Consider the following 26,906-nt stretch of genomic DNA (forward strand, 5'->3'; position numbering starts at 1 on the left):
GCCAAACCACTACACTGAAGAGGATCAACATTTTTCCTAACTATTAGGAAGTGTGTCACTCCAGCTAGCAAACCCCAAGGACTATGTCTACATTCCAAGCCGAGTGTATCTATGACTCACATAAATTTTTTTTCAGATTTAAAACAATCATTTTGGTCAATAATGGCAGTGTGCTAAAGTTTCACTAGTCTAGTATTTGCCCTGAGCTTTACGCACGTTCATGTCTACCACTAGGATGAGGATCCTTCTCTCCTCCCTTTTTAACAACTAGAGCAGTAACTGTGGCATAGGAAAACGAGAAACTACCCTTAAATTAACAGGGGGTTGGAGTGAGGTCCAGGAGTAGCCCAAAGGTCTTCATTCTCATAACAAATGATGTGACAGAAGGATAGGACAAGCTTCACGCTGTTTCTTTGGAGAATGCAGATCTCGGAACTATCCTTCCTCACTCCCAGCGGTACTTACCTAGTTCTCTGGCCTCCCCTTCTTCACACACAAACACTTTGCCTCCCAAAACAAGGTGTAGTTGAGAGGAGTGCAACAAGGGCTTCTACATCAGTCCAAAAGGCCTGGTTCATTACCCATGGTGGGTTTACTCAGGTGTTGATTTCAGTACACTGATCGATGTACTTGAAACCAAAGGCACAGCCACACAAACAAACTACCCTAAGGAACAAGTGGTCCTGCATGTGCAGTACCCCATGTCTGCATTTACCACGTGACATATGAAAGAGAAACAAGAGCTTCTCCTTGTTTACACTGGGACTCAGAAGACAACAAGGGACGAAGCGAGCAACTTGCTAACGTACAGTGAGTTTGGGGAATCATCACCAGGCTGTTCTCCAACTAGCTCTTCAGCTGAAATTTGTTACTCTGTCTGCCCTCTCCAGAAGGTGCAAAGGAAGGTATATTTGCAGGTAGCAGCTGATACTTGAAACCTTTGTCTCATTCAAGCAAGGGAGCATAATGCTCAACATCCACATGCCTGGATAAATGTACTGACAGGACATTTTTTGAGTGAATATTAATAGCTACTATGACTAAAGGGAGAGGATGGTTATTTATGAATGCGGCCTTCAACTAGTTAAAGATGCTGCTGGCAATAAAGAGTATTTTGCAGATGTGTTCTCTTGCTTTGAGGTATGCCTGTAATTCAAACCCACTGCTGTACTGTAAATAGAACGCAAAGATCATGAAGACCTTGAAATTATCACAACATCAAATCATAGAACTGTTAAGGTTGGAAAAGACCTCTGACATCATTGAGTCCAAACCATGTCCCCAAGTGCCACATTTAGAGGTATTCTGAATGCCTCCAGGGATGGAGAGTCTGATACTGCCCTAGGCAGCCTGTTCTGACACCTGACCACTTTTTCAGTTAGGAAATTTTTCCTAATATCCAATCTAAGTCTCCCCTGGCACAACTTGAGCCAATTTCCTCTTGCTGTTTGGAAGAAGAGACCCACCCCTACTTCATACAACCTCCTTTTCAGTAGTTACAGAGAGTGATAAGGTCTCCCCTGAGCCTCCTTTCTCCAAACTAAACAACCCCAGCTCCCTATGCCACTCTTCATCAGATTTATGCTCCAATCCCTTCACCAGCTTTGTTGCCCTTCTCTGGACACACACCAGCACCTCAATGTCTTTCCTGTAGTGAGGGGCCCAGAACTGAACACAGGCCTTGAGGTTCAGCCTCACTGGTGTCATATACAGTGGGATGATCACTTCTCTGGTCCTGCAGGCCACACTGTTTCGGATACAAGTCAGGATGCCATTTGCCTTCTTAGTCACATGAGCACAGTGCTGGTTCACGGTCAGCTGCTGTCGTCCAGCACCCCCAGGTCCTTTTCTGCCAGACAGTGCTCCAGCCACATTGCCCCCATCCTGTAGTGCTGCATGGGGTTGTTGTGACCCAAGGGCAGCACCCGGCATTTGGTCTTGTTGAATCTCATAAAATTGGCCTCAACCCATCGATCCAGCCTGTCCAAATCCCTCAACTAGCCAATGAAAACATGATGGATGGCAGCAAATACACAGCCAGTAAGCCCTGATGAAGGTTTTGAGGGTGGCCTCATAGAAAGTATAACACTTCTCCTTTGGGTTCATCTTTGTTTTCAGTGTGTTTAATAAAAGAGAGAAATGGGGACCAGAACATTAATGTATTTTAGGTTTTGTTTTTTTTCAAATTCCGGTAACTAGGTAACCAGGGAATAAATCAATTATTATAGACCTATCTGGTTTTATGCATTCTACAATTTGCTTTCGATATGGATTACGTCAGTTATGACTAAATCAGTGCAGAATGACTTCTGTGTCAATGGATCCTAACTATGGCTCCTAATAGCCTAGTCCTTTTGTAACTCATATTACTTTGCCCCGTGCTGCATTTATCATCCCGCTCCATCGGTCAGAGAGCTTCTTCAGCTGCTCTCACCTCCATTTTTGAATGCTGATATCTACTCATGACCAAACTTGCAACTAAAACATAGCATTCGCTATAATAGCATCATCTAATGTCTTGAGCACGTCTAAAGCACTGACATTCACAAAAGAAAAAAAGAATTTTTTTTTACTATTTCAAACACCAATATACACTTACTTCTCCAGCAGACTGTATTGTATTTCATTAGCCGTACAGCACTAGATATACACAGAAGAACCCTCCTGAAACACAGGACATTATACTGGGGTATGTAACACGGACTCAAGAATGAATTCCATGCTCAGATGAAAATTTGGGGTTAAATCCTTCACGCTGACATGAGCTAACACTCAGAGCTCACTTCCTCCTGGAAGTTGGCAAACCTAGGACAAGTTTTCTTAAGTCACAAGAGGAAGTTGCCACAGTTCTTGAAAAAAAAAATAAATCAGACAGTGTCAAATCTGGTGCCAGTAAATTACACTAGTAGAAATGAAATTCTGTGCCATTTAATCTTTGCAGGGATACTAGAACAACATTCAGCACTAACTGTGTAAGTATCCTTGGGAGGAATCACCTTGTCTTGTTCTCACTGATCTTAAGTAGCAGAACCTCCCTTAAATTCAAGGGTGCAAGAACATCCTCCAGGTTCTGGCTCTTCACAAAAGTCTATTCCTAACTTGTTTATTTTACTTAATTTTAAATTCTGTGTTAATTATATTCCTTCCTAAACCAGGAATTTACCAGTTGATTTCTGGCCCAGTTTAGTAAACTGTTTCAAGCAACTGTTGCAATTTGGTATATATGCAGAGGCACCAAAGGATATCATCTGAACCAACAGTTTGCTGCAAACATGATAAATAGAACTAAATGAGCTATATGATAAGCAATTTTTGAATGTTTTTAGTTGAAGTCCTTGACATTGGGGTTTTTTTTTTAAACAGATACAGGTACACTTCACTTAAGTCTACCAAACATATCCAAAGGGACAGCAAAATTTCATCAATTCAGGTCTGAAAGTCACAATAATACTCTAACTAAAGTCTTGTAAACTACATGTTCAAGCTGGGGTGACAGTAAGAGTGTAAAAAGAAATATGTCATTGCAGGAAATATGTCTGAATGAACATGAATAAGAATTCACATCCAATTTTCTAAGCATGTTTTTCACATTTGTTGCACATTTGAGCATGAATAAGAAGTTTCTCTAAAGTTAACCAAAATTTAAAATATTTTACATTCTTTCCCTTTTCACAGAGGAGTGAGAGTGAGAATCTGGGAACTCTCTTTGAGGAAGGGTTGTGAATAGCTGGTCTGATAATTCAGTTGACTGTTTCAGCTTCAAACTTTATAAGGAAGACCTGGAGACCCTCGATTTTAAACACACATATGTTTTTGCAGATGATCTCCCTCAAGGGCAAGAATGAACATAGTTCACCAAATTACCAGGACAATAGCTGTGCAAGTATATTACTTGATTGAAGTTCTTTTACATTTGGGAGAAGTTATTCTATACTAAATAGAAGATCTCAATAGAGAACTGACTTGAAGAAGCATGTTGCATATTCTCAACACGTTAATTTATTGCATTTTCAAAAACGGACTAATACCTTGACCTCTGCTACTATTTTGACTTTGCCTGGACATTTCTTGTTTTCACCCTCTAAAAACAACAAACCTTTCTGTATTCATGATATATCATTACTGGATTGCACAGGATTTAGTATTTTCTGTTGCTTCTAGTCCTGCTGAATGGCCAAGAGCCTTGCACTTGATAGCAGATGAAGACCTAGCAGTTACAACCATAGCCAGTTCCACTGAACCAGGCTCTGATCCTGTAAGTGGCAGCACACGGCTTGAATGACCCCTACAGACTTCGAGAGACTCACATCAGGACTGTCTGCACAAAGGGCAGGACACGGACCTTAAAGAGTAGGCCAGCACGCATGATAATTTTGGCAGATTTAGACTCACGGTAAACCGGAGGTCCATGAATATAATTTTCACATTCATACTGCAGACTGGAAGAATTTCACAGCACTATTATTACAACCATACTGGCTGCTCATTAAAGTTTATATGCTCTGTAACTTCATGTATCAGGTATATAGCTCATAGGCAGGACATGTGGTTATACTGTACTTTAAAAAACTATCTTAGGTTGTGCACAAGCCCAAATGTTTATTTGTGACTTCAGCACTCACAGTCCACACAGCTAACTTTCAAAGCAAGAACTAAGAACAAATCAGTGTTCACAATGGTTATCCAATTTTGTTTCAGGAGGACAGTAATGAGTCCACAACTTACACTTGAATTCCACAGTATTAAGCATTGTGCAAAGAAAATGCTTGAAAAAAACCAATAAGACTCCTTCATTGTTTGGACACGCACAGGAAGTTCTCAGGACAACACAAAACATATAATAAAAGGTGCAGGAGAGGAGGCCAAAATCCCTAAGAAGTCAGAATTGGGCTTAATGCTGAGAAATAAATGAAGCAGGAAGACTGCAGAAGCAGAGAGATAAAATAAGAAAAAACAATCAAATGCAAAGGATGATAACTAATAGGGAGAGAATATACCCTAGGAAAGCATATATTCTCAGTCAGTATGACAAGGTATAGAACCCGTAATAAACAATACAGTCACATCACTGAAATTGTATTCTGTGCTCAAGGGAGAAATTTCTTTCCTGTGTCGTACCATACCAACCATCTTGGTATTGTTGTTTATTGCAGGAGTAAGGAAAAGGACCTTTCACCCATCTAAACCTAGTCAAATGCATTACAGAAGAGAATACTGTTCTGATCTCTGATTTTAATCAACCGCTCAAATGTTGAGTTTTCCATTTTTTTACACTCATATCCAATGCCCTCAACCCTGCTTAAATGCTCCATCAAGAGCAGAAGTATCTCACCTGAAGCGTATTCCCCCCACTTGTTCACTCCACCAGCCAAACCTCTTTTCTGCTAGTGCAACTTGCACTGCCTTCTCAAAGCTAAGTTTCTTAAGTTTCACTTTCTGTGGGTTCACTGTTCAGCACACCAACACCAAGGAGAACAGCAAGATCCTGGAGCAAGAGCTGTTGTCTTAGCACCACACCCCCACAACACCAAGCCTTGGTTTCTTCTTCAGGCCAGCACACATGCTGGTAAATCCACGCTCTGCTTCACTGAACCAGACGTGTTCACACGGAGAGTCAACGCTGGCTCAGAAACCTTTTCCATGTGCCACTACACAGCACAGAAAAACCTGCATGCGACAGAAATGAAACTTGACCAGAGAAGGTCAAACAACATTACAGAAGGGCAGACAAAGGGGCAACAGACAATCCTCACTGACCATTTTCATAGTAGAAACTAACCCATTTCAAGTCAGGTTGAGGTCACTGTTTTAAATCAGACGTGGCAAACAGCAGTAGTCTCTAAGAACAGATTGCACCTACACATAAACTGTACTCTACATAGAAGTTGGTCAACTCTTGTTGACCATCTACAGAAGTACAAAGCTGCCCTTTATGGAGGCACAGCCTTCTTAAAACACTTTGAAGACCATGTCAGTAGTGCCAGGTTGGTACTCCACCAGACTTCTTCATGAAGCTGAGGTTATATATTTCTGGGCACATATTCCCTAATAAGGCAGCATGAATGGATTACAAATGATAACTGGATTATGAAAGGATCTGAGGCTTACTCTACTAGAAGGGGAAATGAAAATTTCCTACAGACATCTAAACCAAGAGATGAAACATACAGTTTACACCACTGACAGTCCTGACGACAAAGCTGGAGAGAAAGAAACACCAAAATTATGTTGGCAAAATAAAAGAATGATGGGAGAAGCAATAAAGGAAACAGCAGCAGGGAGTACTGCTACAGCAGGGTAAAGACTGAAACATGGGTTTTTCAGGGAAACTGGGGAGAAAAAGCCCCAAACTAACAGCACATTATTACTGATGAAGGCATTTGAAGCAGTATGGGTCTAGGACCTTTTCAGAAACACTGGCAAGCATTGCGGCAGAGGGATGGGAACTGCTTCCAAGGAAATTTAGCGGGGGATTTTCAGAAGAGACAAGTTCTACTGGTCAGGCTTAGTGGAAATACTGCTATCTACTGCGTGCCTAGCAGAAACTATCAATCAGGCCATCTACATCCCAAGAGAAATGGGCTTAGTGTTCACCTCAGTATGGCTTGGTGCTCCTCCACTGGTGTCAGGACAGTGGCTGCAATCTCTCTTGAAGCCAATCCAGATACAGCTGGACAGAAAAAGGAAGACAAAGTGCCACACCAGCAATACAGCAGAAGAATTGCTTAAAAGGCAAGTTTTCCTACATCCCTCATGGTCTGTTATGCTTCTCTCTAGCCTTTGCACAGTTTAGCAGATCTTTTGCAATGGTAGGTCTGAAGTTACAAAAATGTACTTTCAATCCCATTTGCACATTCTGCTACACCACAACAGCACATTCAAATGACTCTCGCAATGTATTTTGAACAAGTTGCACATAAAACATCCAATATAGGATTTCCTCTTTCTCCTGCCCATCCCCTTCCTGTGTGTTTACCAAAAACTTTCACTTCCTCAGTGACACTGACACCAGCTCTGGCAACCACTTCTTAACACTGGTTCTCCAGCTCTTGTCCACCCAGACCTGAATCACAGATACCCCAGGACATTTAGCACTTACTGAAGGGTTTTAAAAATCCCATCAAAACACCTGGTAAGGCTGGGGCTGCCCTGGAGAAAACCATTCTGTCTCCACTATACCTAATGAATGTAAGCCTCACAATGCTGGCAATGGATACTCAAGCAAGCAATTTCAATACATTCAATAGATGTGGTACTATCCAGACCTTTCCCTACTCAGTTGATACCACCAGGAAATATTTTCTTTGTCTGAATAGAGTGAAACCTAGTCATAGGTCAGACCTACTGATTTATAAATGTGTTATCATTACACAGGAATTCACTCAGACATATTCTTTAGCTTTTGATATTAATTTTGTTCTAAGCCCCTAGTACAGTCATATGTGGAAAGAACAAACCTGCTTAGCAGACAAATATACTTCTGCACTAACATCTGAGATAAAACCTGAGTAATTAATTAAAAAAAATTATTGAACAGGTTCGTATACACCTATATACAAACTAATGAAGGAAACATGAAAGGCAAAGCAATATATTGTAGATGCCACATCAAAAAGCTGACTTAACAGATTGTTTTTGTTGATGAACTTCCTGAAACAGCTTTCTGTTAAACCAACAAAGGAATAGTTAAAAACACATCTCAGAGGGAATCCATTCCCTCCAAACTTTTATCATTTCCATACTTAGAGCAGCCCGCTAAAACAGAGAAAACTACAAAAATTGCCATTCCAGAAGAGTAGCTGCATCCCATACTTCAGCCCCTGTGGTGAGCTATCACATTTTCCAGTCTAAGACAGCACTATTTCCTATCACAGCTGGCCTTTGCAAATTAAAGTAGCAATTTCTACAACATATCAGCCACAGGAAGAAGTAGCCTCATGCCTCATGCAGCAGAGACCATAGAGGAAGAAGGACACTTTGTTCAGACTGTTTATCATTTGAGTCCTTCGAACTGAAGAAGTAAGATAGGACACTGTGCAAACACAGGAACCAATTGTAGATACTTAAGATGCCAGCAGTTTGAAAAAGATAGGTGACGCTGACCTAAGGGAGAGCAATTGCTGGCCTGAATGGTACTAATCTACCCTTTTTTTTCCTTCAGAGAAATGCGATCTAACCACTACCCCCTCCACCCTTCCCTGGTCTTGTCCTTCTCTCCCAGCAAAGTGTTACTACCAAAATACCCTCTCTCTTCTGATGTTTGGCTGACAAAAATAACTGATCTATTTACCTCTATCAGTATTTCTTTAGGGCATACAACAAATACAAGTATCTCATAAATATTTGGAGGAAATGCGTCCAGGACAAGAATAATCCTGTCTTAGCGTTTTGTTCCATGAACCCACATTTTTCAGGAAAGATGCTGAACACAAATGTGAGTGATTCAGTCTCGGAAATTACAGCATTTAATGACAATGTCAACAGGAAATGTATTTGAATCAGGCAAAAATAAATATGAAAGCACAGACCTTTCCATCCTTCCCTGAAGGACAATAAAGTTTAAACTAGGAACAGTCACACTAAGGACAGTTATATTGCATTTGTCTTTTATCAGTAGATGCTAATGTCTTTGAGAATGTACCATTACTGTTTATAGGGCACCAGTCTCCTTCTCCCTATATATGTGTCACTAAAGACTGTTTTCATACGAACGTAATTTTACATTTTTTATCTACATAGTTTCCTGTGGTATGGCTTAGTAAGTCTCTAAGCCTTTCTCTCTATACCATCTGTAGCACTCCTGCATTCTCATGAAAGACGGGAGAGAAATAAATGGGAAAAAAAGGAAGTAGGAATATGATCTGCAGGAGAAAAATCCCAATTCTCAGCTGAGCAACTGCTGCTTCTACAGAATAAAGCTGTTCTTCTGATGGAAATCCTAAAGGGGTAAAATTATAATAAATACTACTTAACAGAGCCACATGGTTTGGTGCAATTATTTACACACTCGGCTCCATAGCTTCAAAAGGAAGTATCACCCCCACATACAAAGCTCACACAATCCTCAGGATCCCCGGCCCACGGATTCTCCTCCTATCCCTTGCATTAGCACATGACAGCTTCAGGAATCACTATTGCTGCAGAGGTACACCTCTGTGTACAGCCATGCTACTACAGCAGAATGCTAGAAATCCTAGTCTACATCTAATGCCCACTCCCTGCCTTTATTTATTTATTCATTCATGCCCTATCTACTTGTCTTCTGCATTCATTTAGTTTTGCAAAGGGCTCCCTAAACCTCAACAGTGAAGAAATAAAGTCACTCAGTGCCTCCGAATATGCACATATGGAAAGGAGGAGAGATCTCATCCCCTCCCCAGATCACCTAGCCCTTTAACAAAAATAAAAATTGGTTCATGGTCAACATGTGTTCATCCCAAAACCTCAAAGACTCCCATTAAGATTCCAAGTAACGTATAGGCACACAAACATCTCCTTTATGTGACAGAAATAGAATCACATCTGAGATTAAAGAAAGCAATTCTTAAACTTTCCCAAATAACTACGTGGAGGTCAAATGTTGCTCCCTGATGTGCACCACAAGAAGGGCCAGATGTAGCGTCTCTGGTCTTTTGAGATACCCCACTGAAGATCAGGTACTAAGCTGATCTTAACCGAAGTCCAAGTCCAGGAGGACTTTGGACTTTTTTTCATTGCCTGTTTTAGGAATTGCTTTCCGCAACACTTGCTGTTCTATGGTGCCATTAAGCTTACAGGAGTCGATAAGGCCATAGGAAGATAGGCTACTTCAAGTACACAGATAAATTGGAAGGAGGAAGTATTATGAAATAGTTACTTGCACATTCATAAATACTTATATATTCATAAATACATGCAAGGAATAATTTCACATTTATAGAAACTCTCTTGAAAGGGTAACATTAAATCCCAGAATACTAAACATTTTAAAGGGAACAGGGTTTAACTTTGTACTGGAAAATTTCACAATTCATTGCCTTGTCAGAAAGAGTCATTGCACAACTCCACTGGTCAAGGGACTTATAAGAAAAGGCCTAAACTTTTTCTTGTCCTCTGTATATTTATTTAGGAAAAAACCCTTATTTACTCAAAAATAGGGAAAAGACTAGCTTCAAATCTGCCAGCTACTGTACAAAGATGATCATTCTATATCATCATGGTTAAAAAAATAATATATCTCAACAACACATAATTAAAATAGATTTTTATGTTATTAAATCAAGGATTCTTTTCTAACTACTCAGTAGCTCACAAAGCTGAAATGGAGAAAGAAAAATGCTATAAATCTCAGAAGAGATCCATAGAATGAGAAATCTATTGATCTCAGAGTTCATTAATTTCAATCATTGCCCAAGATTTCATAACATCCTATTAACAGTATCTAACTGATTTTTAGCCTGTTGCTACTTTTTCAGAGAAAACTACTAATTTTTTCTCATCCATACTTTGAGTGTTGTTGATAGTACCTATTAAAAAGATAAAAAGTCTCGACACATAAAAGATAAGTAACACGTACTCTGCTCTCAATGCTGAGTGGGAAACAATTCACACAAACACAATTTGACTCTCCTGTTGGTAAAACTGAGCTACATTTCCCCAACATAGTTTTGTAATTTCTCAACCAAAATCTTCCGCTTTTTGGTTTAGCAACTCTACAATGATATTATGATGAGTGCAGACTTATCAACGTGGCACTTGTACTTTACAGATACTTGCAACTAACATTAATGTTTCTAAATTACAAAAGTATTACAGTAACTTTATGTGATCAAGCTAAAAAAATGTAATTTCCAATTTGTATTACAATGTGCTAAAATACATTAAGATCGATCAGACTGTTTCTCTTTTTTCAAAGGTGGGAACTAAAGGCAGGGGACGGTATATTGATTAGGAGTTTCAGATGAAACCAGCTTTGTGCTCCCTATGTATACCCACAGGAATATGATCTGGTTAAACAAGTTTTAAATGTTAATCCCTTTGGTCTTTAGTGCCAACAGAAGGGAGCAAGGCAACAGAAGGAGTTCTTGCTAAGGCATTCACTGCTAACACTAGAAAGATGCAATTTCAACAGCAACTCTTTACTGCTTTACTGAAGGTATGACATCAGTTCCTAAACTAAAATTGCTAGGAGAAAACTCCTCTAGATCATTCCTTAGGCACACAGTACCATTACAATAGTAGTCTGCAAGAAACATCAAGCACCAAACATCACAGTACCATTTTCTCATCTGTCCTTTAATTCGAAGCACATTTGAACGTACAGTTAAGAGGAAGCAGCTTTAGCTTGGAAGACACACCAGGAATTACTCTCCTAGAAAAAAGCAGTGTAACAAGGGATACCCAGGAACCACCTCACCTCAGCCAAGGCTATCGCTTTGGCTTGAAACGCCGACTGCAGACTATGATCAGCTAATTTCACACGCCTCCCGGCACGAAACAGCCCGAAAGCTCCCGAGCTCTCCAGACCACAGCAGAAGACAGGCAAAGGGGTATGAGATAAACCATGCTTCTGAGAATGATTATTTTATCCCAAATGCAGTATTTCCCTTAAGACCCCATCCAGTCCTACCGGGAAGGTCGGGCGGCAGCGGCACCTCCTCGCGGGGGCAGGAGCGAGGGTAACCCTCCCGGAAAGCGCCTGGTACTCCCGTACCGTGCCGGGGCGGGGGCACGGAGGCAGCGGGGCGGGCACCCCCCGCTCCTGCCCGCAGCACCCCGCGGGTGAGGCGGGGAGAGCCGGCACCGCTGCCCCTCGCCGCTCCCGGGGGAAGGCACTTACTTTCCCTGGTGCGCAAGTTGAGCGGCAGCGAGCGAACTCCGCGGTGAGCGCCGGGGCGCGGAGCGGGGGGTCCCGGCGCGCTGCTCTGGGCGGGCGGGCGGGGCGCGGCGCTGCTGCCCCGCCGGCCGGGAGAGGGGAACGGCCGGGCAGGAGCCTCGCCCGGCCCGCGGTTGGCTCACGGCCCGCCGGGTGACTTCCTGCTGCCGCGGCACATTTGCATGCGGGGCTGCGAGGGGAGAGCGCGGAGAGGGGGCAGAACGGGGGGCGGCCCCGGCCCGGGCTCGGCGGCTCCGGGCGGGGAGGCAGGCGCAGCTCCTCCGGCTGGAGAAGGGAGCGCCGCGCGGAGGGGGGGCTGTGATGGGGACGAGGTGGGGCAAGGGATGCGGGATATGCCCCCGCCGCGCTGCCGCAGGGCAGCGAGCGCCTGTGTGCCCCAGAGCGAACTTCGTGAGGGAAGCGACCCTCCACTAAAAGTTACAGCTAACTAAAACGGCGTTAGTCTGAGAGACAAAACAGAAAAGGCTATCTTGTTCAACCAGCAGTCTGAAAAACATCTTGAACTCCAAAATTCCACTGCAAGGAACTTTTAAGGTCCCTTGGAGGCTGGGTTGGGAGAAGCAAAGAACAAGTAAGCTTATCTTTCAAATTTTCTTTTCTTTTAAGAATGATTTACTAGCCTGATGAAAAGTGAAATAAAAATTTCACAGGTCAGCAAAACAGGAAATATGAATGCGTGGACGTAACAGCCAGAGGATGCAGCTGAAAAGCTTTACAAGAACTGGAGTCAAGGTGTCATATATATGCTGCCAGACCACATGGGCAAGTTCAGGTTACGGAGATTTAAGCTTTCCACATAAAGTGTTGACAATAGCGGATGCTGCTTGAGGAACAGTCAAAGCGGTATGAAATGCTAGATATTCAAAGGTACCTCTGTGCACTTTCCTGAAGTCCACCAATACAGTCTAATTGTAAGTTGAAGTTGATTGGGGAGCTGATGGGGATTTGTAAGGGGGCATATAAATAGCTGAAAATAGCTCAGTGCAGCTCACACTGCTGAGTTTTGGAGAAGAACTTGAATCGTGCCAATAGGACTTAAAGATCTTTAGTGCTGATATAAAGACCTGCCACTCGTGGTGATGTGCAATTGGCACAATCCTTTCTCTCTAGTGCATGCTGCAGTCCTGTCTTGGTCTGTGACTCCAGCACACAGGCTTGATGATCCTGTGGAAGAGACAGTCTGTAGAAACAGTGAGACCATAATCTGTCACATTTCTTAATCAGTCCCAGATATCCCTCAGCATCTCTGAAACGCAGTGAGCAATAGTTTATGGTATTCTTTTAATTGCATCATCAGTTATTAAAATAAACTCATGTAGATACTCGGTATAACTATTATAAGGTAAGACAGTACGGAATTCCTCAATAATTAATAAAAAGTTGGTATTAATAAAAGGTTGGTAAATGTTTTCTCCCTTCCCTCAATTTATGTAAAGGTGTATAATAATAATAACAACAACAACAACAAACAATAAAACAAAAAAAAACCAACAACCACATAGCAACCTTTTTACATATGACAAGTTTATACAAAAAGGAAAGATCTAACTAAGTATACATCATCTGGGTTTGGAGATTTTTTTTTTTTGGTAGGAGATTTGGATTCCAAAGGCTTATGTAAAATGAGCTATTTCTGTTTGGAAGTTCACTGTTAGTGCCTCATGTTTCCATTTTCTCTATCAGGTAAGTACGTTGATATTGTATCTTTCTTCTTGGAGAAATAGGGTACAGATCCCACATCTATCTTGTTCTCCCTCCTTTCCTCCTCGTTTCTTCATTTCATTATCAAGTATTCCACTAAGTTTAACACTCACCTTCTCTTATCAAAGCATTAGTGAAAATAAAATTTAGTTTTATAAGTGCATAATAGAGTCTAGAAGTCTAGTAGAATACACACTTGCCTATAATGTGAATAATTTGGAAAAATAAAAGAGATGCTGAATTACCCTAATAGGCTGCTGTGCATTAGTAGATTGAGGAGGCATAGCACAAACTCATCAGTTCTGCCCTGAAAGAAGTAATATAAAAAAGGGTTAGAGAGGAATAAATACACTGTGCTTCATAAGAAATAAAAACAAAGACAAATTGTTAGTATAATGTGAAATAAGTTGTGGTTTTGTGTGTCCTTGTTGCCATTGCTTAGAGGAATATGTACAAAATCTACTTTAGAAAGCATAAGCAGAAAAGTAATTCTCTCTCTCATTATATATTCATCAAAAGGGAAAAAGAGCTGATTCCAACCTCCCTTACATCTGTAGATCAGCTGTTTTTCATGTGTTTTAAATGTCTTTGTGTATAGATCAAGAAAGTTGGGGGGTGGTATAAAACAGGGTAAGAACTGAACTTCAAGCTTGTTACTGAAGTGGAAGTCCTTGTAGGAAGGACTGTGAGTCACGTTAGCCAGCCAGTGTTCACGCTCAGCAATTGATTTTCTGCTTTGGGAAGATTTGAATCCCAGGCAATGTCTCTACTGCTGAATTAAGCAAGGCTGCAAGGCAGTGCTCCAGTATGGAGACCAACTGGCGGTGTAGGAGTCCATGTCTGTGCTCTTGGCACCCAGAACATGAGGACCATACCAAACTGGCCCATGTATCCTGGTTTCTGCTGGGATAGAGTTCATTTTCTTCTCATTAGCTGGTGCAGTGTGATTTTTTGGATTTAGTATGAGAATAATGCTGATAACACGCTGCAGTTTAGTTGTTGCTCAGTAGTGCTTACCCTAAGTCAAGGACTTTTCAGGTTCCCATGGTCTGCCAGCAGGCAGGTGGACAACAAGCTGGGAGGGAGCACAGCCAGGGCAGCTGATCTGAACTAGCCGAAGGGATATTCCATACCTCGAAATGTTGTGCTCAGTATATAAACTGAGGGGAGTTTCCCAGGAAGAGGCCAATAATGGCTCAGGAATGGGCTAGGCATCAAGCAGTGAGTGGTGAGCAACTATATTGGGAACCACTTGTATTTTCTTGGGTTTTATTCCTCTCTCTCTCTCTCCTTTTCATTACAGTTGTTGTTGTTATTAATAATAATAATATTATTGTTATCATTATCATAATTACTTGTATTATATTTTATTTTGTTTCAATTATTAAACTGTTCTTTTCTCAACCCTTGAGTTTTTACTTTTTTCTAATTCTCCTCCCCATCCCATTGGGGAGGGACAGTGAGCGAGCAGTTGTGTGGTATTGGGATAACCCCGTTGCCAGCTGGGGTTAAACCATAACACCGTGTTCACTTCCAACTCACCTCAGGAATTTTTTTGAGTGGTAAGTGGCCTGGGCCAGGGATCAGTCCAGAAATTTGTCAGTAGACTCAGAGCCCTGTACATCACCCTGTAGGGTCCAGACCAGTCCAGCTACATACCCATGTATGGTAGCTGCTGATCACTGTTTGGATTGTGTCCGGGAGCGTGAAGTTGCACAAACTGTGGGGAACAGTGGCTCTCAGCAGTAAATCAAACTTTGTCATGGACAATGAAAGCAGACAGCAAACTTCACTCTATATTTTATATAGTCCTTAATCTCATTGTTGCTGAGTACTTTCTATGGGATGCTTGAATGCATAGCCTGAGTTTAGCTCAGTTGGTCAGAGCATGGTGCTAATAACACCAAGGTCGTGGGTTTGATCCCTGAATGGGCCATTCACTTAAGATTGGACTCAATGATCCTTGTGGGTCCCTCACAACTCAGAATATAATAAAAGAATTTAAAATAATATAAAAGAAGCAGTAATAGAAAAATAATAGGCACTCATTAAAGCATAAGTGGCACAGACAGGACAGCAATTTGAGAGAGACTCCAAGGAACACCTGAGTTCATTCAATGACAAAAACACAGGGAAAAGTTCACTGTATAAAATTAGGTTTACAAGGATTTACATTCTTCATAGAAGAAGAGGTAAAGATAAAGCAAAGACATATGTAAAACTAAAACACTGAGGCGTGTATGAGCTAGAGTTTTGGAAACTCATTCTCAATTTGTTAACAGGGTAGAATGTCTTTTCTCTAGAAATTCCAGCATTTACCTGGTCACCACTTGCATTGGTTTTCTGTATATTATTTCTTCCTCAAGGCATTATCATTAAGTACTTAAAATCCAAATTGTCAACCTACTTTATAATAATGTAGCAATTTTAAAACAAGCAGTGAAGAGTGGATTACAAAAAATGCAATCCAAGTCAGACATTCTTCACCCAATATTGTCACAGAAAAAACCCCAAATCCCCAGAAAAAAAAAGCAGTATGTTTTGACATTCATTTTTTTCATCATTTCCTTTCTTATTGTAGTGTATTCTTATTTCCTACTATTTTAGAGAAAGTCATGTTGACCAACGTAATAAGAATATTTACAAATTTGATTCTAAGAAATGTGCTCTTCATGTGATAAAGATGGGTTGCTTTTATTTGTTCAAGGAAAAATAATGTAGGAAATAAATTTTACTTTCAAGTATGAGGCAATAAGTTGCACTTTGATGTGTGGATATTCATCAGTTCCTGTTCTTGTTTCCAGTTTGGAGCCTGGGAAAACAAGTTTTGCAACACTTAAGAGAAATGAAAACAAACAAAGAAAAACATTCTTAATTTCTAATGGTAGTTCCACTGTGTTTATTTGAAATGTATCACACAATAATTTACAATCTTGACTAAATTTATTACTAAAATTTTGGAAAATATTTAAAAATACTTTGAGGAATAATACACAGGTCCCTCTACTGACCTGTTGTTCAGACTAACACTAGACATACTCAGTAGGCTAAAGCTGGGAAAGCTGGCATCTTTTCTGTAGACAGTGGTCCACCTAATGCATAGCCACTTACATTTTATTACACTTATATTTTCTGACCATAAATCCTAAATTCAGCCTTTTTTGTTTCATCTTGTTACTTCCAATTCTGATGAACAACTCAAAATATTACAGCACATAGAAAAAGTGCTTGTCTTGAGGTATTCTAATTCTGAAAGTTAATAAATGCTGCTCCTTCTGTCTTCGCTGATTTTAAATATTTTATTCACCTGCTATTACCTGGTTTTATACATAGGAATCTTTTCCATTTTGTTCCCATTTCTTTCATGACTCTGAGCAGAAAAATTGCTATTTAGTGAATCAAAATGCATCCAACACTGGAAACCAATTTGAGAACAATCTGGAATGAACTAGATTGTGTTGGTGGGACAGTATCCTGAGTAACCTGATGGAGGCTGCAAATGGTCTACGTGGACTTTATAGAATATCCCAATTGCCTTTCTGTAGAAATGGCAGCTCAAATAAAGGATTGTTGTGTTTCTCATGAATATCATCTTACAGAGCCAAGAAAAGCAGCTGGACTGATGGTTCTTCACAACTCATTTGGATAAGCAATGAGAAGGGTGAGCTGGAAACAAGCTGTGACAGGAGCCCTCTGCTTTCAAAGATTTGTGGCCATTTGCAGATACCCTTATTGGTCTGAAGAGGCTACTAAAGAATGTGTTTAATTGATGATTAATTTAGTACACAGTTCTGTGATCACTAATATTGAATTACCTGAAAAAACGTATTTGAGCCAATTCAGAAGCAGGTATGTGATCATTTCAAATTAGCAAGATCACACAGTGGTGATATTTTGGTCTACTTGTTTGTTTTCTGCCTTATACTCAGGGCATTACACCTAGTATCGCTAGCCTGGATGGGCATCCAGCCTGCACCTTGCCTGTCCTGTGCCACACGAATTGTTAGTTCAGAAACAACATGGTATTTCTGGAGGCAGCTTCCACAGTGGTCTGCTGTGGGAGAGTAGCTTTCCTTTTCCAGGATTCGGCATTTGCTACAGAAAATTTCCTCGTGGAAAGGCACTGGACCATCGTTAGCATTGCTGCCGTGCTCAAGTTGCTCTTTAACAGCTGCAGTAGCAGTAGGCAGGTAGTCCCATTCCTGGACACAGACACACAGCAGTATGAAGCATCCATGTAGCACATGCAGCTTTTATTTTCCTCTGGGAGAAGAACATCAGGCAACATACGTTGATGTTGAGTTAATGAAGTCAAAGCTGGCAGCACTGAGGGAAAAAAATTGATACCAGTTAAAGTTACCAAACCCCTCCCCTTGTTGCACAGAGTTTGTAAGAAGTAGCTTGTATCTGGGACAGAAAATAGTTATCACTGGAGCAACTCTGGGCATCAAGAAGAATATTGCCTTGATGTGGTGGTTTGAAAAACCTTTTCTCTGAGGTAGTAATGGTTTGCCCCACTGATAACACTGGACCAATCAATAGTCCACGTGCGCCCTACAGAAATTACATGCCCACAGAAACGGAAGAGAAGGTAGGGAAGATAGTTTAGAAGGGAGGTAGCCGTGATCTGAGCCACGAGGAGGCAGGGGGCCAGTGAGCCCCTCTGGGGGCCAAGGGCCAAGGGCCCCCAGACCCCAGCCGAGGCTACGGGAGACCCGGTATAGTTTCAAAGCTGGACCGGGTCCCGTAATCAAGAGCTGGAAAAGTTTCCTTACTGTCAGCAGCAGCAGAAGACACTGAAAGCGGCAGCGGAGCAGTCCTGAACAGAGACAACGGTGGCTAAAAGCCAAAAGATAGCCAGTAGCAACGAGATAATGTGAAGCCAGCTGAAAGACACAGAGATGTTCCTGCAGGAGGGAGAGCTGGCAGCAAAACAGAGGTAAAATCAACAGAGCCGGTTTGGGGTAAGACTATTATTTTCCCAAAAACCAGAGACTCTCTGAAGAGGAGGGGTGGAGGACTTCCAAACCCTTAGGGAGTCCCGAAATGCAGCAGCAGCTAGAGAGAGGGAGAAAGGAGCTGAAAATCCGGAGTTGTCCTGAGAGCTGAGCCAGGACGGAATGGGGAGGAGGTGGCCGTGCCCTCTGCTGCTACTGTTGCTGTTTCTATCAAGCTGTCGAGCTTAGACAGAGCAAAAGAGCGCTGGTAAGACTGAACTGAAAGCTGCCTTCAATGTTCTAACCCAAGAGGAGTGAAGATCTACAAGGAAATCCCCGAAGGCTCGGGCTCAGGGTTGAAGTTTCCACAAAGTGAGAATAAAAATCCTGACTGCCATACTTAAATATGCTGCCTCAGGAAAATGAAGGACACTAACCAGTGCCACAAAAAACTGAAATGAAGGAACTGTGGCCTGAGGAGTGACAGAAAGACTTTTCTCTTTTCTTCTTGGACTTTTATTGAAGAAAAGGAGAAATTTAATTTAATGTAAATATATATGTGGGTGTAAATAAACCTCTGTAAATATTTCCCCTTCCCCCCAATAACGGATGGTTGTGTTTTGTCTGAAAACTCTCCACATGAGGTGAAAAAGATATCAAGTCCATACCATCACTAAACCCTCTCACAGAGGCAAACTGTGGGAAGGGTTGCTTGAACTTAAAAATTAGATTCTTGGGAGTTTCAAACCACCACACTTGGTTATGTAAAACCTGGAAACATCTAACTTTTGCTGGTACATTACCCATCAACCTGGGCTTAGGAATATGACAACTCCCTGTGTAGGTTAGGAGGTGACACCTGCATCCCATAAAGTTCTCATCCTGCATCCTCTGTGGACAGGGAGGATGTATTAGGCGGCTGCGCTACCTGTAATGGCAACATCTCTTTATTCCCTGTCTCCTGGCCTGGCACATCATCAGGAATGTTGAGAGGAGCCATCTTGGATCATTTTTACAGATACTTTACTGTTGTCAGCTCAGGCTGGCTGGTCTGGCAAGGCATATGGCACTCAAGTCTTTCATATCTCCTGCCCGTCTGATGCCGTGCAGCCTTGCCAAGCCTGCTGCTGAGCCCATTTGGAGCAATGCAGTTGCTGAATCGCCCTCATACTGGATGAGCCTGCTTATCTCTTCTTGCACTTAGCAGCAACTTAGCTGTTGCTAGAATCTCTTGTTTACCACCTCAGGGTCAGGCTTCAAAATGTCTGTCCAGCATGTCTAAAAGGATGCTGGAAGGCTACTGAACTTCCCTTCCAAACCAGGCTCTCGTTTGCATGCTGCGTCCTTCACAAAAACCCAGAAAGCCAAAAGAGCAGATGGTGGTGGGGTAGGAGTGTAACAAGTGGAACTACAGCCAGTCCCTCCACCAGCTGTAACTTGATCATTTCCTGTGAAATTTGGGTGGGTCACATTGTCAGGGACAACCTGACTAATCATTTTCTGTTGAGTGGTTGACAGCTGTTTGCTGTAACTTGAAATCGTGCGTATGTTGGACGAGCAGTAAATCACCTTTTCTCTGACTTTCCTGTTTCCAGTTGTTGTTTTACCCTGAAGCCCTTTGTATCCCGTTCTTGGAGCCAGGCCCTGCTGACTTTGGAATCCCAGCTGTGCTGTCCCATCCATTGCAGCTCTGCAATGGTCTTTGCCCCAGGCTTTGAAATGTTTGAAATTTCAACCCTGAACACCTTTGATGCCACCCAGCCCTGCTGTGAGACCCCCCAAATAATGATCTCAGCTGGAAACAAATTAAAAGTAGGAAGTCATTGAAAAACAAAGGCAAAAAGCAAATCAAATCTTGAACAAAATTGGAAACAGAAACTATTTTCACACACACTTGGAGTGTGAAAGACGGGCATTACCAGAGTTCTTGTCCTGGATCAGCTTGTAGCAAATATCTCATACAGTATCTCCTGTGGGCAGTGCCTGCTCTAGTAGGAGTTGTTCCTTAGCAGCCACTGAGCCTCGACTAAGTTATCTGGCATGGAAGCGTTTAGGATAGGATATGAAGGGGTCAGGAAGGCTAAGTCTGAGGTAGCAGGAGATTCTGAGGAAGTAGGAGTTACTAATGTTAATTATGGTGTAACCAACCTATCCTGAGTCTATATTAGCATATGTGATCTTACCAGAGGATGTATTTGTCACCTGGCTCCACTCTTTGGATGTTCTAGGTTATTTTGTTTAGTCCAGGATGAAGGCTGTTCTTTCTTGTCATCACATCTTTATTGCATCCACACATTTGCTGCCACAGAACTGTTGAGCTTACTGGCTACCATGCATACCCTGTGCTTGCTGTTCTTTTTTTGCCACAGTTAGCAGAATTGGTTTAGTAAGTAAATAAAAGTAATCCTTCTTCTTTCCTTATCTAAACAAACCATTAAACTTTCCAAAGGTTATTTGAAAGTGTACACAAGCAGCTCCTGCCCTGCCTGGATGGGCTCAGCTGTTGGCAGCTTCTGTGAGCATATTCTTTGGATAGATGGGTCCTTAGCTGTGAAGGGTTGCGGGTTGGAGTGAGGGATGACAAACCTACGTTGGTGTTTTGGGGAAAATGAGACCTCCTAGGATGAGTGGAAGCATATACATTTCTGAAGGATGCATGGCATGGTCTACTGCCTTGGAGACAGAAATAAGTGTGGACTTGCAACAAGGTGGATGGCAGCAAAGGCAGATTGCTTCACTGGTGACACCTCTTCTACTTTACAGACAAGACTAACTCTTGAAAATGTGGTAAGTGGCACTTTCCAAGGGAGGGGGCTTCTGGGGACTAGAGAGCAATACTGGGACGCACTGCAATCACAGACCTGGAAGGCTTGCAGAAATATGACATGCAATTCAACCTGACACACACTATGGTGGTGTGGGGGTCAGGAACACGCTGGGTAGTAATGGGGAAGTACCATAGAGCACAAGCCTGGGACAAACCAAGGCAGAAGCCTCTGGCATAGACTTAGGGGCATGCAAGAGTTAGGGAGCAGCATTCCTTGTGTGCTAGTTTGTTGGTATAGTACTTGGGACCAGAGTGAATGCCTAAAAACTGCTAAGATAACCCAGGAAAAGAGAAAAAAATAAAGCCTTCTTGGAGCACTTGTGAATAGATTGGGCTTTTGGCTACTGAGACTGTTTAATTTCTCTTTGGCTGTCTTTTCCATGTGGGCAGGTTTTGTGCTCAGATTTGTCCTCTACCTTAAAGTGAGTGGTATACTTAAGTATAACAAAAGAATACCTATATTCTATGACATGGAATCCCTTTTCTTCTCTGAAAGTATGTGTACGTCCCTGCTTAGGATATGGTCCATAATGACACCATAAAGCTGTCAGCACCCATCCTTTCCTTTCCACTGTTGCCCCTAAGCACCTTGCAGATTTTTTCAGAGGTGTGTCTTCTGCCCTGAACTTTCCCAAGTCCCTTTGATGTCCCCACTGAGGCATCTGTGGAAATGAACTGTATCTTGCTATATACTGCCCACAAAGGTCTGCAGTGTGGTGCAGCCTAAGGGGTGGTTTCTGAGGAACACCAGCTATATTTATGGCTTGCACAGATTTATGGCTTGACTTTAGCTAGCTTGGCTCTGAGTCAATGACAATGATGTATTAGCAGACTGTCTGTGAGAATGCTGAGGCAAAGAGAAGGTTAAGGAAAAGAACTGATGAAGAGATGTGAGACAAGGCAGGAATCTAGGGTAAGATCTATGAAAATGAAGTCTGACTGGTGAGTGTCCAGTAGAGACAGCTGTGCATGTAAGATGAGGCGTTTGCAGGTTACATCCAAGGATAGTTATCTTTGAACAGAGTGGAGGCAAGAGGGCATTGGAGCAGACTCTTGGAGTGGTGCTAGCTGTGAGAGAGCCACTAAATTTATACTACAGCAAAGCCAGCTTAAAATTAATTGATACAAATTTAATCCATAAAAATATTCTACTGTATGTATCAGGGCAGTGTTTTGTATTAGATAGCCACTGTAGTGATGGTCCACTATTATTTAAAGTGAGGTTTACTGTTGTATTGAACAACAGCCTTGGAGGCAAGGGTGGCACTATAAATACAACTCAAATGTCAAAATCAATTTCAGACTGAGCTCTGGAAGGATTAGGCTATTATTGTAGATGTCATGCCTGTTTAGAGATGTCAGATTAGCTAAGTTAATTTTCATATGAAGTAACATTCGTATGAAGTAAATTGAAAAGCATATGGACAAATTTTTTTCTGTGGTCCATACTGTAACATTAAATTTTATTTAACAACTTCCATTAACAAATAAAACAGTTCACGCTACCAAAGCAAGGTTATCAGTGCAACCTGCAATTAGGTTCCATACATGTGCACATGCTGCTGTCACTGAGGCAGCCCTCTTGCTCACAAAGGATTAAATTTAGGCACTCTGGTACTCGGCAGTAAATAAACCTTGCTCGAAAAAGGAAATGCAGTGTGTACTCCCCAAACCAACAGAGAGGCATACATTGCATTAGGCATGCAAATTGCTTAATGATAAGTATGGCTAATTTGTATTTGTGTGTCTATAACAGCATTTCTTCAGGTGCAGCTGTGAGGGGGCTTTTGAAATGTGCAAGCCCAGGGATAAACTGAATGAACCCAATCTTTAACATTCTTAACTATGTGATACAGAGTAGATTCTAATCTGATTCTAATGTACTTTGTAAATTACTGTAGCAACAGTTTTTCCAGCCTTTACAACTTATGTTAAATAAAACTGTTGAAAGTAAATAGGAAAAAAACCCCCTTATTTCGGACCTGAAAAATCAAAAGGATAATATGTCTTTTCCAAGTCTTTTTTCTCCCAGGAAGACCACCAAATAGGGAACTACAAGGAGAGCGTTGGCCATCAGAACTGTCCAGAAGATGTGTAGCTGCTAAGAGTCTCCCAGCATCTTGGATATTGTCACTAAAAGAGCTCACTTGGATTCATAGAAACATAGAATGGTTTGGGTTGGAAAGGACCTTAAAGATCATCTAGTTCCAACCCCCTGCCATGGGCAGGGACACCTATTACTAGACCAGGTTTCTCAGAGTTCCATCCAGCTTAGCCTTGAACACTGCCAGGGATGGGGCATCCACAACTTCTCTGGGCAACCTGTGCCAGGGCCTTACCACCCTCACAGTAAAGAATTTCTTCCTAATATCTAACCTAAACCTACTCTCCTTCAGTTTGAATCCATTCTCCCTTGTCCTGTTACTACATGCTCTCATAAAAAAATCCCTCTCCATCTTTCTTCAAGGCTACCTTCAGGTACTAGAAGGTCATAGGTAGGTCACCCTCAAGTCTTTTCCAGGCTAACCAACCCAATGCTTTCAGCCTTTCCTCGTAGGAGAGGTGCTCCATCCCTTTAATCATCTTGGTGACACTCTTTTGGACTTGCTCCAGCAGGTCAATGTCCTTCCTGTGTTGGGGGGACCCCAGAGCACTCTACGTGGGATCTCACCAGAGTAGAGTAGAGGGGCAGAGTCACCTCCCTTGACCTGCTGGCCACACTGCTTGTGATGCAGCCCAGGATACCATTGGCTTTGTGGATGCGAGCACATATTGCCGGTTCACGTCCAGCCTCTCATCTACCAGCACCCCAAATCCTTCTTGGCAGGACTGCTCTCAATCTGTTCATCCACCAGCCTATGTTGATACAGGAGGTTTCCCCAACCCAGGTAGAGCACCTTGCACTTGGTCTTGTTAAACCTCATGAGATTCCCATGGGTCCATTCTCGAGCTTTTCCAGGTCCCTCTGGATGGCATCCTGTCCTTCAGGTGGGTCAACTGCACCACTCAGCTTGGTGTAATCTGCAGATTTGCTGAGGGTGCACTCGATTCCTTGATCTATGTCATTAATGAAGGTAGGAAATACAGATCCCTGAGGGGCACCACTTGTCACTGATGTACACTGAGAGTCTGAGCCATTGACCACTACCCTTGAATGCAAGAGTCCCATCAATTTCTTATCCATCTAACAGTCCACTCATTAAATCCACTTCTCTCCAATTAAGAGAGAAGGATGTTGTGGGAGACTGTGTCAAAGGTTTTACAGCGGTCCAGATAAATGATATCTGTAACCATTCCCTTGTCCACTGATGTAGTCACTCAATCATAGAAGGCCACTAGGTTGGACAGAGAGGACTTGCTCTTTGTGAAATTGCATCATTTTCAGGCTCTTAAATGGGCTAAAATGGGACACAGATGACCATATCTGACACTGCGTGTTCTCCTCCTTCTCTGACTTCTGATTTCCTCTTCAGTTTGGCATTTAGACTTAATAAGAGTATATAGAGGAACTATGAAGATTTCATCTCTTTCTGTAAATTTTCAAATGCTCTTTATCAATAACATTATTATTGCAGAACAGGTCACAGTTTTGGATAACTATTGACATCTACCTAGATGCTTAATGAGATTGATTAGTCATAGAAATATTTTTAAAAATGGAAAAAAACCACTCACAGCAGACGTAGATACTTCTTAATTTGCAGATGTTGCCGAAAATGTAAAATATCTCTTGATTGAGTAATACACTAAATGATTTCTCTAGAAACAGAAACGTGCACACATTTTAACCACGGTAGCTGCTGTCCCATTGCTTGGTAACATTACTCAAAATGTTGCTCTGCTTTGCCATCACCTCTGCATGAGTGTAGTGCATTGTCAGGGACTGACATTACCCGGCCTCCAGAGTACCTGCGTGCCCTGATGTGTCAAATCCATGTCTGCCAGCTACAGTGACAGGGTCACTGAGCAACAGCCAGTTGATCCGTCAAGCTCATAATCAGAGGAATGGTTCACAGAGGTCCTGAATAAGTAGAGGAACTTACTACTAGTGATAGCCACAGCCCTGATGACCATTTTTAGCAAAAACTGTCAAGTGACTCTTATGAGAGTGGATTCCACAAGATGAGTATGTTGCAAAACAGATGGGAATGTGACTGCACAGCAAGTGAGTGGACATGCCTTTTATGTTAAAGAATATTAAGGAATCGGAGCCTGGGCATCACTATCTGCTACCCCTACATCTGTGTCTCAGAGTTGTCTGTCTTAGACATCTGTGTCTGTGAGAGAATAAGCCTAGTGCAAAACCTGGAATCACTCACTTTTCTGGATAATTGTCTTATGTGAGTAACCTTCCATTTCATACTCTCCATAATTTATGCACACCGCTGCAAAATTAATTAGATTTTTAGTAAGCCATTTTTGAGAGAAACCCACATCAACACTAACCTTTGATATGAATCAGTGGAACAACAGCTCTCTCCAATAAAAGCTTTTTGGAACAAATTCTTAAGATGCTCTAGCCAAAGAGCCACTACAGAGTACAGCTGGAACTATATGGCCACTTTTCTCATACTATTTTTTTGCCTTCCTACCTTCCATTTTCTTTTGCATGCAGCATCCTAATTGCTATGGGTTTTGGTTTTTGAAGGTTTCCCTCCTTGTTCTCTTTATTCTTCTGCCTTTTCTCCTATCCTGTTATCTTTCAACTCTTGTCATCAGGGATCAATTTGCAAACTGGAGCTGGTTCAGCAGAGGGCCACAAAGATGATTAGAGAACTGGATCACATGATGCATGAGGAAAATCTAAGACCTGTGTTCATCATGAAGAAGAGATGGCTCAGTGAAGTTTTAATCATAATCTTCAGCTAGTTGAAGACGTGTTATAGAGAAGGTGCCAGATTCTTGGGTGGGCAGAATGAGATGATAAGATGCAATAGCTGAAGTTACAGAAGTAAAAATTCCAGATAGATCTAAGGAAAAGTATTTTCTTCATGAGAGTGGTTAAATGTACAAGTGCCCAGAGAGCCTGTAGGATCTCCATTCTTGGAGATACTCAAAACTCCGAGAGAGGGCCCTCATCAACCCAATACAACTTTGAAGCTAGCCCTGATATTAGTGAGAAGGTGAACTCCAACATAAATTGTTCTCTGGTTTTATCTTGGTCTGCTAATCTCTGTTTTCTTAAGGCTTTGTTTTCAAATAAGCTTCATTTTAACCCACCCCACTCAAGCCTTCTGCTCTACCTGGTCACCATCAGCAACAGTGGCCCCAAAGTGAGATCATGCTATTCATTCACGTAAACACCGTCCACACTGCAATTTTTTATCATGCTCTCCCGTACCTGATTGTCTTTAAACTGGAAGAAGTTCCTTTAGCTCTTCACTGCTCTGCAGGTAGTGACTGGAAGAAGTCTATTGAACAAAAATAAAACTGCTGAAAGAGTCACACCCAGCTAGTTGCATATGAGGTTGAGCCCACCCATCCAGACTGCATCCTGATGCTGTATCCAGTAAGTGCATAGGACAGCACTTCCTTACACTGTGCGCAGCTGTTTCCCTGCTTGATA

General features: G+C 42.0%; 1 protein-coding gene across 3 annotated transcripts in view; it reads right to left on the reverse strand.

The window, feature by feature from the left end:
- The window catches only part of LYN (LYN proto-oncogene, Src family tyrosine kinase), a 51,717-nt gene extending 39,788 nt beyond the window's left edge, over positions 1-11,929 (reverse strand). For 2 of the 3 annotated variants that reach the window (XM_027749051.2, XM_027749048.2), the window contains exon 1: positions 11,819-11,929. The gene's annotated coding sequence lies outside the window, so the exon portion shown is untranslated. Of the gene's footprint in view, positions 1-11,608; positions 11,667-11,818 lie in introns of those variants that run through there. The other variant, XM_027749049.2, reaches the window with a different exon arrangement.
- Positions 11,930-26,906: the final 14,977 nt, after the last annotated feature.

Source organism: Pipra filicauda, unplaced genomic scaffold, assembly GCF_003945595.2.
Source record: "Pipra filicauda isolate LSUMZ 115617 unplaced genomic scaffold, ASM394559v2 scaffold81_size6448238_pilon, whole genome shotgun sequence".
Lineage (NCBI taxonomy): Eukaryota > Metazoa > Chordata > Aves > Passeriformes > Pipridae > Pipra > Pipra filicauda.